Below are 6,011 nucleotides of genomic sequence, written 5' to 3' on the forward strand. Positions count from 1 at the left end.
GTGAGCCCTGAGGGACCTCCAGACGGAGACAAGCAGGGTGCCCTCTTAGCCACTACAGCCACCCCTAACGGTGCACCCTGAGGGGATTCAGGATGGGAAAGAACAGGATACCGGCCCTGGATAGTTAAGGTGCATTCCAAAGGAATGATTTCAATAAGCCTATACTCATTTGCCAACAAAGGTCTGTCTAGTCACAGCTATGGTTTTTCCAGTAGTCATGTATGGATGTTGAGAGTTGGGCCACAAAGCTGAGCACTGAAGAATTGATGCTTTTGAACTGTGGTGTTGGAGAACACTCTTGAGTCCCTTGGACTGCAAGGAGATCCAGCCAGTCCATCCTAAAGGAAATCAACCCTGAATATTCATTGGAAGGACTGATGCTGAAGCTGAAACTCCAATACTTTGGCCACCTGATAGGAAGAACTGACTCACTGGAAAAGACCCTGATGCTGGGAGGGATTGGGGGCAGGAGGAGAAGGGGACAACAGAGGATCAGATGGTTGGATGGCATCACCGACGCAATGGACGTCAGTTTAAGTAGGCTCTGGGAGTTGGTGATGGCCAGGGAGGCCTGGCGTGCTGCAGTCCATGGGGTCACAAAAATTCACACAGTAAGTTACTGAACAGTCATTTGCATCTTCTACTACGTGGAAAAACACTCAATTCATTAACTTGGTATGTCTGATTTTCTTTAATTAACAGTAGTCTTTTGATCCTACCGACCTGAAGGTAGGATCAAAAGACTACTGTTAAAAAGCAGAGACATTACTTTGCCAACAAAGGTCCATCTAGTCAAAGCTTTGGTTTTTTCCAGTAGTCATGTATGAATGTGGGAGTTGGACTGTAAAGAAAGCTGAGCACCAAAGAATTGATGCTTTTGAACTGTGGTGTTGGAGAAGACTCTTGAGAGTCCCTTGGACAGCAAGGAGATCCAGCCAGTCCATCCTAAAGGAAATCAGTCTTGAATATTCATTGGAAGGACTGATGCTGAAGCTGAAACTGCAATACTCTGGCCACCTGATGGGAAGAACTGACTCATTGGAAAAGACCCTGATGCTGGGAAAGACAGAAGGTGGGAAAAGAGGACAACAGAGGATCAGATGGTTGGATGGCATCACCGACGCGATGGACGTCAGTTTAAGTAGGCTCTGGGAGTTGGTGATGAAGCCTGGAGTGCTACAGTCCATGGGGTAGCAAAGTCAGATATGACAAAGCGACTGAACTGAATGAGTCTTTTGATGTTCTGTCTCCCCTGGTTTTTGTTGCAAAAACTCCTATGAAGCCTGGCTCCTCCCTTACCTCTTCAGAGCAGTCCCTTAGAGCTATCTAAGAGGCTGTCTTCTGGGCTTAAGTCCTCAGAAAGTCTGCCAAATAAAACACAGGTCACAACTTTTAGACTGTTTTTTGTATTTATAGTCAACAAGCCAAAATAGACTGACAATACTGATGGCAGTACTTTAAGAGCTGTGAAATGTTAGTCATTTTGAAGACAGTGGGGCAATGTTCATAGTTTTAACATACACTTACCATAAGACTCAGCTGTTACATTTTTCAGTATTTGTCCAATAGAAACGAAAATATGTGTCCAGCATTCACCTGTAGGTGAATTACCTACAGATGAATCACCTACAGATGAATTACCTACCTTACCTATCAACATCTGTGCAGCAAAATAAATTATTTGTGGGATATTTTGAGCCAAAAGCAAAAAGGATGCTTATAAAATCAAGAGAACAAATGAAAATCACAAAGATGGAGGTAGATATTAAAAGTTAAAAAAAAAAAAAGAAGCATGGGGAAGCATCACCATCAAGAACATTAGTGGCTGTGTTCCTTCCTTTTTATTCATTTTTAAAGAGGATTAAAATATTTTCTATTTTTCATTCTTTGAAAAACTCAGAAATGGTTTTCTGTTTATGGGATTGTCAGTTGTTCTTTGCTGAGTGACAGACTCTCAGACCTACAGGGCCACGTTGTTCCTCCGTCTTGCCCTGGTCGCAGGATGGGCACGTTTACCATCAGTTGCTGTGCGGTTGCTCAGTCATGTCCGGCTCTTTGTGAGCCTGCCAGGCTCTTCTGTCCATGCGGATTCTCTAGGCAAGAATACTGGAGTGGATTGCTATGCCCTCCTCCTGGCTATCTGCCGAACCCACGTCTCCTGCATTGCAGGGAGATTCTTTACCACCTGAGCTGCCAGGGAAGCCCAAGAATACTGGAGTGGGCAGCCTATCCCTTCTCTAAGGGATCTTCCTGACCCAGGAACTGAACCAGGTCTCCTGCATTTCAGGCAGATTCTTTACCCGCTGAGCTACCAGGGAAGCCCCATTAGTAGATATCTCTAAATAGTATCCCAGTGTAATTCTGTTGCAGTTTCTGGCTGCTCCGTTAGCTTTTCCACACTTGCTGCCGTCAGTCTTTAACCACATCTTCAAGTGCTTATTTGGGTATCTCCTTTTGTGATGAGATTTTCAGGTTTTTGTTAGTTTTTTGAGTTGTCTTTTTCTTATCCATTTGTGGGACTTTTCAAAACATTCTGATCGAGTCCTTTGTCAGATATATGTATTGGGAGTACTTCCTGCCAGTCTTTACCTGTTTACTGAGTGTCCTTTGCTTTAAACTTCTTAGTATATAATCCACCTTATCAGTCGGTTAGTGCTTTTGGGGTCTTTAAAAAAGAAATGCTTGCCGACTCTAAGGTCAAGAAGATATTCTTGTGGTTTCTATTTAGAAGCTTGATCTAGCTTTCACATTTAGGCCAATGACTCATCTCAAATTAATTCTTCTGCATAGTGTAAATCAGCAGTCAAGGTTAATCTTTTCCCTAGAATTCATCAGTGAATTCTATCAGAGTTTTATTTGTGTGAACTTCATAATTAGATATTCATCTTAACAGATATAGTACTATTATTTTCTTGAGTTCATTATGGTTAGTTCCCTTTTATCAATTCTTATCTCTGGGCTCCGAAAGCAATCTCTTACATACTCTGCTTTGCAATGCTGAGTTTAGGACTCTGCAACCACATTTCTACTTTGTAGACTGGTTTCCTGTTAGGCTCTGCTGATAGCGGTTGCTAGAGACTGAAAGGCTAGAGAAAGGAGACTTGTCTTTCCTGTGGACTTGTCTTCTTGCAGCTTCTCTCTCAACTCAGTGATGCCTCTTCTTTGTGGTGCTGCGGTTTCTTGGATCAGCTGCTGAATCCAGTGTGGACTATTTCTCCCTTCAGCTGCCAGCATCCCCTCTTCAGAGGTCTGGGTTTCAGTCCCAAGGGAACCTGGCCCAAACTTCTAAGTTTTAACACCCAGAGGACATTGTACAGAAATGTTTGCAGCGGCAGTTTTGCTAAGAGCCCAACCTTCAAACTATACCCAAATGCCCATTAAAAGTTAAGTGGATGTTATGCTACATCCACACAATGAACTACAGCAGTGACAGTGATCAATCTATCACTGTATATAGTTACATGGATTAATTTTACAAACACAAAGTAAAGCCAAAGGAGAAAATAATGTATGGTTTTATTAATAAAGCAACAACAAAAATCCATGGCATTGTTAGCATAGTGGTTACTCTAGGTAGACGGCTAGAAACTAGCAGAGAAATGAGGATCCCTGGGGGACTGGTAATACAGCGTCTTGACCTATGTATGGCTGCATGGTCTCCCATTTTTAGAAATAAAAGGCTTCCTTGACATACTGCCCATTCTCAAGCTACTGCCCTAGTCTCTTTGTTACAACTGTCTGCATGTCTGCCCCTGCCTTAACACTGAAATTATTCTCACCAGTCATCTGACTGTAAATTTAGTGGGTATCATTTCAGTGCCGACATTTTACTTAGCGTAACTGTTGACCACTCTTCTTAAAACACTCTCTTCAATGACATTGCATTCTCTTGGTCTTCCTTACTTACCATCCCTTCAATATTGATACTCATCCTTAGCTCTCACTTCCAAATCTGTAAATAATCTTATATTAATATATTCCCATCATTCAGAAGTATCTATTTGCTAAAGACTTTCAACTATCTCTAGTTTCTCCTAAGATTCAGTTAGTTACCTAACTGCCAACGTATATCCATTTGGATCTATTCACACAGTATCTGAGTGCTTACTATGGGTCAAATATTGTTGCTACAATTTCTCACAGAAATAGTCACTGTAGTCAAACTCAAGTCTATCTTCTTTCCTGCATATTTAGTCTTCTTTTATAATTCTTTCAATGACTGGCCCTACCTTCTACTAGGCCAGCCGAATAAAAAACCTGCAGGTCATTTTTTTTCTTATCTCTCTGCCCATATTTTAGTAAGCAATCAGGTCTGTTAAATTTTCCTACACAGGATAAATCTGCTTCTCTGGAGTCTCACTGCTACTCATTCATATTTAATTTGACATATAATTTTTTGGAATGATGAACAGATCAAACTAGACTTCAAAGAAATGTCCCTATATATTCCAAAGCAATATTTTACATTGTTTTCAAATGCTAAGGAATGGCCAAATTAAATATATATGTAACCCCTTAGATTAAGATAGCTGTAGTAGCCAAACTCCAAGATGAGCCTCAATCATCTCACCTGGGTATTTTACTCTTGTGTAGTTCTTTCCCCGTCTGGCCTGTAAAACCAATAGAATATGACAAAAATGATGGCACTATCATTCCCAAGATTAGGCTGTATAAGTGTTGTAGTTTTAATCATAAGTACACTTTCTTGGATTACTCTGGGAGAAGCTGGTTGCAACATCATGAGGGCACTCAGGTAAGTAACCTATGATGTCTCTAGTCATAGCCTGTAAGGAACTGAGGCCTGTCAACTACCCCATAAGTCTGGAAATACAATATACCTCAGCTGAACCTTCAGATTATATTTAACTACAAAAGTCATGAGATTTGGAGACAGAACCACACAGCCACATTACTCCCTGATTTTGAACACACAGAAACTACAACTGTTTTAAGCTGGTAAGTTTTGAGGTTGCTTAATTGCTATTGAGCAATAGAGAACTGATTTCTTCTCCCAATCAAACCATAAGCTGACTACAATTTTTGTCACTAGAACAAATAAAACAAGTACACTTTATACTGCTTCACAATTTCAAATTATTTACTATCACAAGATCAATGCATTCAATTCTGGACAACAGAATCAGTAGTGGTTTAGTATAAACACATTTGATTAGGACTGTATTTGCATAGTCAGCTTTGATTTATTACAAATAAGCTGACCAATTTTTGGTTCTTTGGCTTACAAGGGTTACACATCACTAATTCCTCTTAATTAGCTAAAGAACAATTAATACAATTAACCCCTAATAAACCCACACAGCTATTAGTTAATTGGATGGTCAGATGTTTTTCCTTTAAAAAACAAAAACGTACTTTCCCCAAAGATATTTCTAAAACTGCATGCGTGGCACTTCCAAACATTTCACACGGCACAGAAGAGGCACTGAATATATATTTGTTCAAGTGGGCAGTAAAATCGTATAAGCAATTTCAAAGAGCTGTGAACACAGCATAAATGTCATGAAGTGTCAGTTCAACTAATGATTTTACACCAGAACATAACAGAACCAAACTGTTTTGAGTCCCGCCACACTAAAGATTCTATGTCTCCTCGCATTCTTCTTAAATCTTTGGTGGAAAGATGTTCTGTGAACTCTGAATAACCCTCAGTGACTGTTAATTCAAAGTGACAAACTGACCACATGAATGGAAGAGAAATGAGACATCAAGAGTAATTAGCCTCCAACTAATAAAAATAAATGAAAATAAATAAAATCAAACATTAAAAAAATAAAGGCAATATATTGCAAAATGCTGTATGTAGAGAGTGAGAGGTACCTCCAAGAGTTTGCTTCCCTACATCATTCTGAGTATAATAGCTATACACTGCTTACCTAGGAACAAGAGGACCAGATCATTACAACTAGAAGCAAAATATAAGGAGTAGACTAAAATGAGAACTAAAATTCATTAATACACAAATCTCACATACAAAATGTTACCAGGAAACC

The sequence above is a fragment of the Cervus elaphus genome, chromosome 22, assembly GCF_910594005.1.
Source record: "Cervus elaphus chromosome 22, mCerEla1.1, whole genome shotgun sequence".
Classification (NCBI taxonomy): Eukaryota; Metazoa; Chordata; class Mammalia; order Artiodactyla; family Cervidae; genus Cervus; species Cervus elaphus.